This window comes from Arachis ipaensis, chromosome B1 (genome assembly GCF_059453495.1).
Source record: "Arachis ipaensis isolate K30076 ecotype BB chromosome B1, ASM5945349v1, whole genome shotgun sequence".
Lineage (NCBI taxonomy): Eukaryota > Viridiplantae > Streptophyta > Magnoliopsida > Fabales > Fabaceae > Arachis > Arachis ipaensis.
In genome coordinates, this window is record NC_142436.1 from 22924356 (window position 1) to 22939279 (window position 14924).

At 40.0% G+C, this 14924-nt stretch overlaps 1 non-coding gene across 1 annotated transcript; it reads left to right on the top strand.

The window, feature by feature from the left end:
• Positions 1–6492: 6492 nt before the first annotated feature.
• On the top strand, positions 6493–6600 carry LOC148575953 (small nucleolar RNA R71). The gene has a single exon (XR_015903188.1). It is a non-coding gene; the product is annotated as a small nucleolar RNA R71 (small nucleolar RNA).
• The last annotated feature ends 8324 nt before the right edge of the window (positions 6601–14924 follow it).

Below are 14924 nucleotides of genomic sequence, written 5' to 3' on the forward strand. Positions count from 1 at the left end.
TCCCTGGCAACGTGAGTAACTTGGTACGCGCAATCGTGATTACACTTTGATTATATAAAATTCATGGCTCTTTCTTTCCCTGGCAATGGCGCCAAGAACATGGTGCCAATACCATGGTTCACAACTTCGATACAACTAACCAGCAAGTGCACTGGGTCGTCCAAGTAATACCTTACGTGAGTAAGGGTCGAATCCCACGGAGATTGTTGGTATGAAGCAAGCTATGGTCACCTTGCAAATCTCAGTTAGGCAGATATAAATTGATAATGGTGTTTTCGAAATTTAATAATAGAATAGGAATAGAGGTACTTATGTAATTCATCGGTGAGAGTTTCAGATAAGCGAATGGAGATGCTTTCGTTCCTCTAAACCTCTGCTTTCCTGCTATCTTCATCCAATCAGTCTTACTCCTTTCCATGGTTGGCTTTATGCAAGGGCATCACCGTTGTCAGTGGCTACATCCCCTCCTCTCAGTGAAAAATATGCTCACATGCTCTGTCACAGCACGGCTAATCATCTGTCGATTCTCGATCATGCTGGAATAGGATTCACCCTCCTTTTGCGTCTGTCACTAACGCCCAACAATCGCGAGTTTGAAGCTCGTCACAGTCATTCAATCATTGAATCCTACTCGGAATACCATAGACAAGGTTTAGACTTTCCAGATTCTCTTGAATGCCGCCATCATTCTAGCTTACGCCACGAAGATTCCGGTTAAGAGATCTAAGAGATATTCATTCTAGCTTATTTCATGTAGAACGGAAGTGTTTGTCAGGCACGTGTTCATAGGGGAGAATGGTGATGAGTGTCACACATAATCATCACCTTCATCACGTTCTTGGGTACGAATTGATATCTTAGAAGCGAAATAAGATGAGTTGAATAGAAAATAGAAGTACTTTGCATTAATCTTTGAGGAACAGCAGAGCTCCACACCTTAATCTATGGAGTGTAGAAACTCTACCGTATGAAAATACATAAGTGAAGGTCCAGGCATGGCCGAGATGGCCAGCCCCCTAAAATGTGATCACAGGATCAGAATACAATCCAGGATCCCAAAGATTCAAAGATGTCTAATACAATAGTAAGAGGTCCTATTTATAATAAACTAGCTACTAGGATTTACATGAGTAAGTAATTGATGCATAAATCCACTTCCTGGGCCCACTTGGTGTGTGCTTGGGCTGAGCCTAAGTGTTGCACGTGTAGAGGTCCTTCTTGGAGTTGAACGCCAGTTTTTGTGCCAGTTTGGGCGTTCAACTCTGGTTTTGGCTCCTTTTCTGGCGCTGGACGCCAGATTTGGGTAGAAAGCTGGCGTTGAACGCCAGTTTACGTCGTCTATTCTTGGCCAAAGTATAGACTATTATATATTGCTGGAAAGCCCTGGATGTCGACTTACCAACGCAATTGGAAGCGCGCCATTTCGAGTTCTGTAGCTCCAGAAAATCCACTTTGAGTGCAGGGAGGTCAGAATCCAACAGCATCAGCAGTCCTTCTTCAACCTCTGAATCTGATTTCTGCTCAAGTCCCTCAATTTCAGCCAGAAAATACCTGAAATCACAGAAAAACACACAAACTCATAGTAAAGTCCATAAATATGAATTTAACATAAAAACTAATGAAAACATCCCTAAAAGTAACTAGATCCTACTAAAAACATACTAAAAACAATGTCAAAAAGCGTATAAATTATCCGCTCATCACAACACCAAACTTAAATTGTTGCTTGTCCCCAAGCAACTGAAAATCAAATAGGATAAAAAGAAGAGAATATACTATAAATTCCAAACTATCAATGAAACATAGCTTCAATCATATGAGCGGGACTTATAGATTTTTGCCTCTTGAATAGTTTTGGCATCTCACTTTATCCATTGAGGTTCAGAATGATTGGCATCTATAGGAACTTCAGATTTCGAATAGTGTTATTGACTCTCCTAGTTTAGTATGATGATTCTTGAACACAGCTTCTTTATGAGTCTTGGCCGTGGCCCTAAGCACTTTGTTTTCCAGTATTACCACCGGATACATAAATGCCACAGACACATAATTGGGTGAACCTTTTCAGATTGTGACTCAGCTTTGCTAAAGTCCCCAATTAGAGGTGTCCAGGGTTCTTAAGCACACTCTTCTTTTTTTGCTTTGGACCTTGACTTTAACCGCTCAGTCTCAAGTTTTCACTTGACACCTACACGCCACAAGCAAATGGTTAGGGACAGCTTGGTTTAGCCGCTTAGACCAGGATTTTATTCCTTTAGGCCCTCCTATCCACTGATGCTCAAAGCCTTGGGATCCTTTTTATTTGCCCTTGCCTTTTGGTTTTAAGGGTTATTGGCTTTTTCTGCTTGCTTTTTCTTTTTCTTTCTATTTTTTTTCTTTTTTTTTTCGCCTAATTTTTTTTTTCTGCAGGCTTTGTTCTTTGCTGCTTTTTCTTGCTTCAAGAATCATTTTTATGATTTTTCAGATTATCAAATAACATGTCTCCTAGTCATCATTCTTTCAAGAGCCAACATATTTAACATTCTTAAACAACAACTTCAAAAGACATATGCACTGTTCAAGCATACATTCAGAAAACAAGAAGCATTGTCACCACATCAATATAATTAAACTAAGTTCAAGGATAATTCAAAACTCATGTACTTCTTGTTCTTTTGAATTAAAACATTTTTCATTTAAGAGAGGTGATGGATTCATAGGACATTCATAACTTTAAGACAAAGTTACTAACTACTAATGATCATGTAATGAAGACACAAACATAGATAAGCACATAACATAGAAAACGAAAAAATAGAAGAAACAAGAACAAGGAATGAATCCACCTTAGTGATGGTGGCGTTTCCTTCTTGAGGAACCAATGATGTCCTTGAGCTCTTCTATGTCTCTTCCTAGTCTTTGTTGCTCCTCCTTCATTGCTTTTTGATCTTCTCTTATTTCATGAAGCATGATGGAGTGCTCTTGATGTTCCACCCTTAGTTGTCCCATATTGGAACTCAATTCTCCTAGGGAGGTGTTAATTTGCTCCCAATAGTTTTGTGGAGGAAAGTGCATTTGAGGCATCTCCGGGATCTCATGATGATGAGCTTCAAATGCCTCTTGAGCTCCATGAATGGGCTCTCTTGCTTGCTCCATCTTTTGCTTAGTGATGGGCTTGTCCTCTTTAATGAGGATATCTCCCTCTATGTCAATCCCAGCCGAATTGCATAGGTGGCAAATGAGGTGAGGAAAGGCTAACCTTGCCATGGTGGAGGACTTGTCAGCCACCTTGTAGAGTTCTTGAGGTATAATCTCATGAACTTCCACCTCTTCTCCAATCATGATGCTATGGATCATGATGGCCCGGTCTATAGTAACTTCAGACCGGTTGCTAGTGGGAATGATTGAGCATTGAATAAACTCCAACCATCCTCTAGCTATAGGCTTGAGGTCCAATCTTCTTAGTTGAACCGGCTTGCCTTTGGAGTCAATCTTCCATTAAGCTCCTTCTACGCATATGTCCATAAGGACTTGGTCCAACCTTTGATTAAAGTTGACCCTTCTAGTGTAGGGGCATTCATCTCCTTGCATCATGGGCAAGTTAAACGCCAACTTCACATTCTCCGGACTAAAATCTAAGTATTTCCCCCGAACCATTGTAACATAGTTCTTTGGATCCGAGTTCTTACTTTGATCATGGTTCTTGGTGATCCATGCATTGGCATAGAACTCTTGAACCATTAGGATGCCGACTTGTTGGATGGGATTTGTTAGAACTTCCCAACCTCTTCTTTGAATTTCATGTCGGATCTCCGGATACTCATTTCTTTTGAGTTTAAAAGGGACCTCAGGGATCACCTTCTTCTTTGCCACAACATCATAGAAGTGGTCTTGATGGGCTTTGGAGATGAACCTTTCCATCTCCCATGACTCGGATGTGGAAGCTCTTATCTTCCCTTTCCCCTTTCTAGAGGATTCTCCGGTCTTAGGTGCCATCAATGGTAATGGAAAAACAAAAAGCTTATGCTTTTACCACACCAAACTTAGAATATTGCTCGCCCTCGAGCAATAAACAAAAGAATAGAAGAAGAAGAAATATGGAGAGGGAGAGGGAGATGTGGTTTCGGCCAAGAGGAGTGTAGAGGGATGTGTTGTGTGAATTTGATGAAGAATGGAGGTCTTTATATAGGGAAGGGAGGGGGGAAGGTTTCGGCCATATGGGTGGGTTTGGGTGGGAAATTGGTTTCGAATTTTTGAAGGTGGGTGGAGTTTATGAGGTAGGTTTATGGGGAAGAGTGGATGGATATGAGTGGTGAAAAGGTGATGGGGAAGAGAGTTTGAGGTGATTAGTGAAGGGTTTTTGGGGAAGAGTGTTTATGGGGTTGTGTGAAAGAGAGTGGTGAGAAGAAGTGAGTGGAGGTAGGTGGGGATCCTGTGGGGTCCACAGATCCTGAGGTGTTCAAGGATTTACATCCCTGCACCCATTAGGCATGTAAAAATGCCTTTGCACACAACTCTGGGCGTTCAGCGCCAGGTTGGTGGCCATTTTGGGCGTTCAACGCCCATTTGTGTGCCATTTCTGGCGTTGAACGCCAGAACCATGCCTGTTCTGGCGTTCAGCGCCCAGAAGCTGCCCATTTTGGGCGTTCAGCGCTAGAACCATGCTCTGTTCTGGCGCTGAACGCCAGACAGATGCTCCTCCAGGGTGTGATTTTTCTTCTGCTGTTTTTGATTCCGTTTTCAATTTTTATATTTATTTTGTGACTCCACATGATCATGAACCTATAAAGACATATAATTAAGAAAAATATAGTTAGATAAATAAAAATTGGGTTGCCTCCCAACAAGCGCTTCTTTAATGTCAATAGCTTGACAGTGGGCTCTCATGGAGCCTCACAGATGTTCAGAGCATTGTTGAAACTCTCCAACACCAAACTTAGAGTTTGACTGTGGGGGCTTGGGTTGACTCTGCTTTGAGAGAAGCTTTTCATGCTTCCTCTCCATGGTTGCAGAGGGAGATCCTTGAGTTTTAAACACAAGGGAGTCCTCATTCCATTGAAGGACTATTTCACCTCTGTCAACATCAATCACAGCTCTTGCTGTGGCCAGGAAAGGTCTTCCTAGGATGATGGATTCATCCTCTTCCTTTCCAGTATCCAGAACTATGAAATCAGCAGGGATGTAAAGGCCTTCAACCTTTACTAACACGTCCTCTACTTGTCCATAAGCCTGTTTTCTTGAACTGTCTGCCATCTCTAATGAGATTTTAGCAGCTTGCACCCCATAGATTCCCAGTTTCTCTATTACAGAGAGGGGCATGAGGTTTATTCCTGAACCAAGGTCACATAGAGCCTTAAAGATCATGGTGCCTATGGTACAGGGTATTATGAACTTTCCAGGATCCTGTCTCTTCTGAGGCAATGTCAGTTGATCCAGATCACTTAGTTCATTGATGAACAAGGGAGGTTCAACTTCCCAAGTATCAATGCCAAATAATTTGGCGTTCAGCTTCATGATTGCACCAAGAAACTTGGCAGTTTGCTCTTCAGTAACATCCTCATTCTCTTCAGAAGAGGAATACTCATCAGAGCTCATGAAGGGCATAAGGAGGTTCAATGGAATCTCTATGGTCTCTAGATGAGCCTCAGAGTCCTTTTGTTCCTCAGAGGGAAGCTCCTTATTGATCACTGGACGTCCCAGGAGGTCTTCCTCCTTGGGATTTGCGTTCTCCACTCCCCTTGTAGGTTCGGCCATGGTGCTTATGTCAATGGCCTTGCACTCTCCTTTTGGGTTCTCTTCTGTATTGCTTGGGAGAGTACTGGGAGGGATTTCAGTGATCCTTTTACTCAGCTGGCCCACTTGTGCTTCCAAATTTCTAATGGAAGACCTTGTTTCATTCATGAAGCTCATAGTGGCCTTGGATAGATCAGAGACTAGATTTGCTAAATTAGAAGCTTTTTGTTCAGAGTTCTCTGTCTGTTGCTGAGTGGATGATGGAAAAGGTTTATTATTGTTAAACCTATTTCTTCCACCATTATTAAAGCCTTGTTGAGGCTTTTGATCCTTCCATGAGAAATTTGGATGATTTCTCCATGATGAGTTATAGGTGTTTCCATAAGGTTCACCTAAGTAATTCACCTCTACTATTGCAGGGTTCTCAGGATCATAAGCTTCTTCTTCATAAGAATCCTCTTGAGTACTGTTGGATGCAGCTTGCATTCCATGCAGACTCTGAGAGATCATATTGACTTGCTGAGTCAATATTTTATTCTGAGCCAATATGGCATTCAGAGTATCAACTTCAAGAACTCCCTTCTTCATAGGCGTCCCATTACTCACAGGATTCCTTTCAGAAGTGTACATGAACTGGTTATTAGCAACCATGTCAATGAGTTCTTGAGCTTCTGCAGGCGTTTTCTTTAGGTGAATGGATCCACCTGCAGAAGTGTCCAGTGACATTTTTGATAGCTCAGATAAACCATCATAGAATATATCCAGGATGGTCCAATCTGAAAGCATGTCAGAAGGACACTTTTTGGTCAACTGTTTGTATCTTTCCCAAGCTTCATAGAGGGATTCACCTTCTTTCTGTCTGAAGGTTTGAACATCAGCTCTAAGCTTGCTCAGCTTTTGAGGAGGAAAGTACTTGGCTAAGAAAGCCGTGACCAGCTTATCCCAAGAGTTCAGGCTGTCTTTGGGTTGAGAATCCAACCATAATCTAGCTCTGTCTCTTACAGCAAAGGGGAAAAGCATGAGCCTGTAGACTTCAGGATCTACTCCATTAGTCTTAACAGTATCACATATCTGCAAGAATTCAGTTAAGAACTGAAAAGGATCTTCAGATGGAAGTCCATAAAACTTGTAGTTCTGCTGCATCGGAGAAACTAATTGAGGTTTCAGCTCAAAGTTGTTTGCTCCAATGGCAGGAATGGAGATGCTTCTTCCATGTAAATTGGAATTAGGTGCAGTAAAGTCACCAAGCATCTTCCTTACATTATTATTATTTTCGGCTGCCATCTCCTCTTCCTGTTCGAAAATTTCTGAAAGGTTATCTCTGGATTGTTGTATTTTAGCTTCTCTTAGTTTCCTTTTCAGAGTCCTTTCAGGTTCTGGATCTACTTCCACAAGAATGTTCTTATCCTTGCTCCTGCTCATATGACAAAAAAGAGGGCACAGAAAAATAATAATAATAATAGAGATCCTTTATACCACAGTATAGGGATCCCTTTGTAAGTGGAAGAAAAGGGGGAGACAAAGAATGTAATATAATGGAAGAAACACAAGTGTGAGGAGGGTTGAGATGTGAGATGAGATGTTAGTAGATGAATGAATAAATAGAATAAGATGGGAGAGGGATAATTTTCGAAAAATATTTTTGAAAAAGAGTTAGTGATTTTCGAAAATGGTTTTTGAAAAATGTTAGTATTTTTCGAAATTTTTTTTTTAAATCAAAAATAAAAATAAGAATAATTAGTTAATTAAAAAGAAATTTTGAAAAAGAGAGAAGATATTTTCGAAAATTAGAGAGAGAGAGTTAGTTAGGTAGTTTTGAAATAGTTAAGAAACAAACAAAAAGTTAGTTAGTTAGTTGAAACAAATTTTGAAAAGATAAGAAGTTAGGAGGTTAGAAAAGATATTTTTTTGAAATCATATTTTTGAAAAAGATAAGATAAGAAGATTTTTTTTTTTTGAAAAGATATGATAGAAATTAGGTTTGAAAAAGATTTGATTTTTAAAATCACAATTAATGACTTGATTCACAAGAAATCACAAGATATGATTCTAGAACTTAAAGTTTGAATCTTTCTTAACAAGCAAGTAACAAACTTCAAATTTTTGAATCAAAACATTAATTGATTATGTTATTTTCGAAAATTTGATATAAAAATAAGAAAAAGATTTTTGAAAAATATTTTTAGAATTTTCGAAAATAACTAAGAATTTTGAAAAAGATAAGATTTTCAAATTGAAAATTTTGATTTGACTCTTAAGAAACAACTTGATTTTAAAAATTTTTGAAAAAGTCAATCTAAATTTTCGAATTTGATGAGAGAAAAAGGGAAAGATATTTTTTTGATTTTTTTGAATTTTTATGATGAGAGAGAAAAACACTAAAAAGATGCAATGCATGAAATTTTTAGATCAAAACATGTGATGCATGCAAGAATGCTATGAATGTCAAGATGAACACCAAGAACACTATGAATGTCAAGATGAACATCAAGAACACATTTTTGAAAAATTTTTAATGCAAAGAAAACATGTAAGACACCAAACTTAGAATTCTTTAATGCTTAGACACTAAGAATCCAAGAATGCGTATGAAAAACAAGAAAAGACACAAAACATGCAAATGCAAAGATCAAACAAGAAGACTTACCAAGAACAACTTGAAGATCATGAAGAACACTAGAAATGCATGATATTTTCGAAAAATGCAAGATGCATATGCAAGTGACACCAAACTTATGATATGACTCAAGACTCAAACAAGAAACACAAAAAATATTTTTGATTTTTATGATTTTCTAATTTTTTTTTTATTTTTTTTCGAAAATTAATTGAAAAAGGAAAATAAGGATTCCAAAATTTTTAATATGAATTCCAGGAATCTTGCAGTGTTAGTCTAAAGCTTCAGTCCAGGAATTAGACATGGCTCACTAGCCAGCCAAGCTTTCAATGAAAGCTCCGGTCCAAAACACTAGACATGGCCAATGGCCAGCCAAGCTTTAGCATGTAAATCAGGAACAGTAGCAGGTGGATTAACAACAACTAGCTTGCTCTTGATAACAAATTGCTGCCTCAGTCCAAATAAATTTAGGCATGGCTTTACAGCCAGCCAGGCTTCACATGCTTCATGAAATACTAGAATTCATTCTTAAAAATTTTGAATAAATTTTTGAAAACATTTTTATTATTTTTTTTTTCGAAAACAAATGGGAAAATTTTTGAAAGATTTTTGAAATATTTTTGAAAACAAAACAAAAAAGAAAATTACCTAATCTGAGCACAGGATGAACCGTCAGTTGTCCATACTCGAACAATCCCTGGCAACGGCGCCAAAAACTTGGTGCACGAAATTGTGATGTCCAGGCTCAAATAATCCCTGGCAACGTGAGCAACTTGGTACGCGCAATCGTGATTACACTTTGATTATGTAAAATTCATGGCTCTTTCTTTCCCTGGCAATGGCGCCAAGAACATGGTGCCAATACCATGGTTCACAACTTTGATACAACTAACCAGCAAGTGCACTAGGTCGTCCAAGTAATACCTTACGTGAGTAAGGGTCGAATCCCACGGAGATTGTTGGTATGAAGCAAGCTATGGTCACCTTGCAAATCTCAGTTAGGCAGATATAAATTGATAATTGTGTTTTTGAAATTTAATAATAGAATAGGGATAGAGGTACTTATGTAATTCATCGGTGAGAGTTTCAGATAAGCGAATGGAGATGCTTTCGTTCCTCTAAACCTCTGCTTTCCTGCTATCTTCATCCAATCAGTCTTACTCCTTTCCATGGCTGGCTTTATGCAAGGGCATCACCGTTGTCAGTGGCTACATCCCCTCCTCTCAGTGAAAAATATGCTCACATGCTCTGTCACAGCACGGCTAATCATCTGTCGGTTCTCGATCATGCTGGAATAGGATTCACCCTCCTTTTGCGTCTGTCACTAACGCCCAACAATCGCGAGTTTGAAGCTCGTCACAGTCATTCAATCATTGAATCCTACTCGGAATACCACAGACAAGGTTTAGACTTTCCGGATTCTCTTGAATGCCGCCATCATTCTAGCTTACGCCACGAAGATTCCGGTTAAGAGATCTAAGAGATATTCATTCTAGCTTATTTCATGTAGAACGGAAGTGTTTGTCAGGCACGTGTTCATAGGGGAGAATGGTGATGAGCGTCACACATAATCATCACCTTCATCACGTTCTTGGGTGCGAATTGATATCTTAGAAGTGAAATAAGATGAGTTGAATAGAAAACAGAAGTACTTTGCATTAATCTTTGAGGAACAGCAGAGCTCCACACCTTAATCTATGGAGTGTAGAAACTCTACCGTATGAAAATACATAAGTGAAGGTCCAGGCATGGCCGAGATGGCCAGCCCCCTAAAACGTGATCACAGGATCAGAATACAATCCAGGATCCCAAAGATTCAAAGATGTCTAGTACAATAGTAAGAGGTCCTATTTATAATAAACTAGCTACTAGGGTTTACATGAGTAAGTAATTGATGCATAAATCCACTTCCTGGGCCCACTTGGTGTGTGCTTGGGCTGAGCCTGAGTGTTGCACGTGTAGAGATCCTTCTTGGAGTTGAACGCCAGTTTTTGTGCCAGTTTGGGCGTTCAACTCTGGTTTTGGCTCCTTTTCTGGCGCTGGACGCCAGATTTGGGTAGAAAGCTGGCGTTGAACGCCAGTTTACGTCATCTATTCTTGGCCAAAGTATGAACTATTATATATTTCTGGAAAGCCCTGGATGTCTACTTTCCAACGCAATTGGAAGCGCGCCATTTCAAGTTCTGTAGCTCCAGAAAATTCACTTTGAGTGCAGAGAGGTCAGAATCCAACAGCATCAGCAGTCCTTCTTCAACCTCTGAATCTGATTTCTGCTCAAGTCCCTCAATTTCAGCCAGAAAATACCTGAAATCATAGAAAAACACACAAACTCATAGTAAAGTCCAGAAATGTGAATTTAACATAAAAACTAATGAAAACATCCCTAAAAGTAACTAGATCCTACTAAAAACATACTAAAAATAATGCCAAAAAGCGTATAAATTATCCGCTCATCATAGTGCTGGAAATGGAGGAGCACAAGAGTGTAACTCTCATTCTAGGAAGACCTTTCCTAACAACTGGACGAACTCTTATTGATGTACAAAAAGGGGAAGTGACCTTGAGAGTCAATGAAGATGAGTTCAAGTTAAATGTTGTCAAAGCTATGCAGCATCCAGACACAAAAAATGACTGCATGAGCACTGATATTATTGACTCTTTGGTGGAAGAGATCAATATGACTGAGACTCTTGAATCAGAGCTAGAGGACATCTTTAAAGATGTTCAGCCTGATTTGGAGGAACCAGAAGAAATAAAAGAACCTCTAAAAATCCCTCAGGAAGAGGAGAAACCTCCTAAACCTGAGCTCAAACCACTACCACCATCCCTGAAATATGCATTTCTGGGAGAGGGTGACACTTTTCCAGTAATCATAAGCTCTGCTTTAAATCCACAGGAAGAGAAAGCACTAATTCAAGTGCTAAGGACACACAAGACAGCTCTTGGGTGGTCCATAAGTGACCTTAAGGGCATTAGCCCAGCAAGATGCATGCACAAAATCCTATTGGAAGATGATGCCAAGCCAGTGGTTCAACCACAGAGGCGGCTAAATCCAGCCATGAAGGAAGTGATGTAGAAAGAGGTCACTAAGTTACTAGAGGCTGGGATTATTTATCCCATTTCTGATAGCCCCTGGGTGAGCCCTGTCCAAGTTGTCCACAAGAAGGGAGGCATGACAGTGGTTCATAATGGAAAGAATGAACTGGTTCCCATAAGAACAGTTACAGGGTGGCGTATGTGTATTGACTACAGAAGGCTCAATACAGCCACCAGAAAGGATCATTTTCCTTTACCATTCATAGACCAGATGCTAGAGAGACTAGCAGGCCATGAATACTACTGCTTTTTGGATGGCTATTCAGGCTACAACCAAATTGCTGTGGATCCTCAAGACCAAGAAAAAATAGCATTCACATGTCCATCTGGAGTATTTGCTTACAGAAGAATTCCTTTTGGTCTATGCAATGCACCTGCAACCTTTCAGAGGTGCATGCTCTCTATCTTCTCTGATATGGTAGAGAAGTTCCTGGAAGTCTTCATGGATGACTTCTCAGTATTTGGAGACTCATTCAACTCCTGTCTTGATCACCTAGCACTTGTCTTAAAAAGGTGCCAAGAGACTAACTTAGTCTTAAAACTGGGAAAAATGTCACTTTATGGTGACTGAAGGAATTGTCCTTGGGCACAAAATTTCAAGCAAGGGAATAGAGGTGGATCAAGCCAAGGTAGAGGTAATTGAGAAATTACCAGCACCTGCCAATGTTAAGGCAATAAGAAGCTTTCTGGGGCATGCAGGATTCTATAGGAGGTTCATAAAGGAATTTTCAAAAATTGCAAAACCTCTAAGCAACCTGCTAGCTGCTGACACGCCATTTGTGTTTGATACAGAGTGTCTGTAGGCGTTTGAAACCCTAAAAGCCAAGCTGGTCACAGCACCAGTCATCTCTGCACCTGACTGGACATTACCATTCGAATTAATGTGTGATGCCAGTGACCATGCCATTGGTGCAGTGTTGGGACAAAGGCATAACAAGCTTCTGCACGTCATTTACTATGCCAGTCGTGTTCTAAACGACGCACAGAAGAATTACACAACCACAGAAAAGGAGTTACTTACAGTGGTTTATGCCATTGACAAGTTTAGATCATATTTAGTAGGTTCAAAAGTGATTGTGTATACTGACCATGCTGCTCTTAAATATCTACTCACAAAGCAGGATTCAAAACCCAGGCTCGTAAGATGGGTGTTGCTTCTGCAAGAGTTTGATATAGAAATAAGAGACAGAAAAGGGACAGAGAACCAGGTAGCTGATCACCTGTCCCGGATAGAACCAGTAGCAGGGGCGTCCCTCCCTCCTACTGAGATCTCTGAGACCTTTCCGGATGAGCAACTTTTTGCCATTCAGGAAGCGCCATGGTTTGCAGACATTGCAAATTATAAAGCTGTGAGGTTTATACCACAGGAATACAACAGGTTGCAAAAGAAAAAACTAATTTCTGATGCAAAGTACTACTTATGGGATGAACCATATCTCTTTAAGAGATGCACAGACGGAATGATCCACAGGTGCGTCCCTAGAGAGGAGGCACAGAAGATCCTGTGGCATTGCCATGGATCACAGTATGGAGGACATTTCGGAAGTGAGCGAACAGCCACTAAAGTCCTCCAATGTGGCTTCTACTGGCCCACTCTCTATAGAGATGCCCGAGAGTTTGTGCGTAACTGTGACAGTTGCCAAAGAGCTGGTAACTTGCCTCATGGTTATGCCATGCATCAACAAGGGATCTTAGAGATTGAGTTGTTTGATGTATGGGGTATTGACTTCATGGGTCCTTTCCCACCATCATACTCAAACACTTACATTCTTGTGGCAGTAGACTACGTATCTAAATGGGTGGAAGCAATTGCCACACCCACTAATGATAACAAGACTGTGCTGAAGTTCCTCCAAAAACATATTTTCAGCAGATTTGGTGTTCCCAGAGTACTAATCAGTGATGGGGGCACCCATTTCTGCAATAAACAGCTTTACTCTGCTATGGTTCGATATGGAATTAGCCACAAAGTAGCAACTCCATATCATCCACAGACAAATGGGCAGGCTGAAGTCTCTAATAGAGAACTAAAGAGAATCCTGGAACGGACTGTAATTGCCCGTAGAAAGGATTAGGCAAAGAGCTTGGATGATGCTTTGTGAGCATACAGAACAGCGTTCAAGACTCCTATAGGAACCTCTCCATACCAGCTTGTGTATGGCAAGGCCTGTCATCTGCCCGTGGAACTGGAACATAAATCCTACTGGGCAACCAGATTCCTAAACATGGATGCTAAGTTAGCTGGTGAGAAAAGATTGCTCCAGCTAAATGAGCTAGAGGAGTTCAGACTCAATGCTTTTGAAAATGCAAAAATTTATAAGGAAAAAGCAAAAAAGTGGCATGACAAGAAATTGTCATCCAGAGTCTTTGAGCCAGGACAAAAAGTTCTGCTGTTCAACTCTAGACTCAGATTATTCCCCGGGAAATTAAAATTCCGGTGGAGGGGACCATATGTGATTACAAGAGTGTCACCATATGGATATGTTGAGCTTCAAGATATTGATTCTGACAAAAAGTTCATTGTTAATGGACAGAGAATCAAACATTATCTTGAAAGCAATTTTGAGCAAGAATGCTCAAAACTAAGGCTTGAATGAAGCTCAGTAAAAGTCCAGCTAAAGACAATAAAGAAGCGCTTGTTGGGAGGCAACCCAGCCATTAGCAAGTTATTTGTTTTAATTAATACTTGTAGAAGTTTGATATACATTTTTCTTCAAAGGTTAATCATCAAAATCGAAGGAATTCACAGAGTTACAGAAGGATTCAGTGCAAAAAGCAGAGAAAAGGAGCTTGCAGGCAAGAAAACGCCAGTAAGGGGCATTTTGGGCGTTAAACGCCAGAATGGGTACCATTCTGGGCGTTTAACGCCAGTAAAGGTACCATTTTGGGTGCTAAACGCCAGAATGGGTACCATTCTGGGCGTTCAGAAAAACGCCCAGTGATAAAGGGGTTTCTGGCATTTAACGCCAGCCAGGGTACCTGGCTGGGCGTTAAACGCCCATAATGGCCAACAATTGGGCGTTAAACGCCAGAATGGATACCATTCTGGGCGTTTAACGCCAGAAAGGCAGGGGGAGGAGATTTTGTTTCCAACTTCAAATTTTTTCAAATTTTCATGTTTTGATTCATACTTTTCTGCATAAATTTTTTTCAAACTTTCATCATTCACCCTCAATTTTCAAAAATTCAAACATTTTCTAAATCTCTTTTCAATTTTCTTTCAAATTCTTCCTAAATCTTTTCAAAAACTCAATTATCCTCTTAATTTCTTTCCAAATCTTTTTCAACTCATCATATCATCTCTTATTTCTTAGATGCATAAACCAAATTTTCAGAATTAACATCTTTATATCTTTTTCATATCATGATTTTATTTTCTTCTATCAATCATATCTCTATGTCATATATCTTTCTAATTTTTCGAAATCCCTCCCCTCCTCCTATTAATATACATTCGGCCATCCCCTCCTCTCCACCATTCGAATTGACCTCTTCTCCT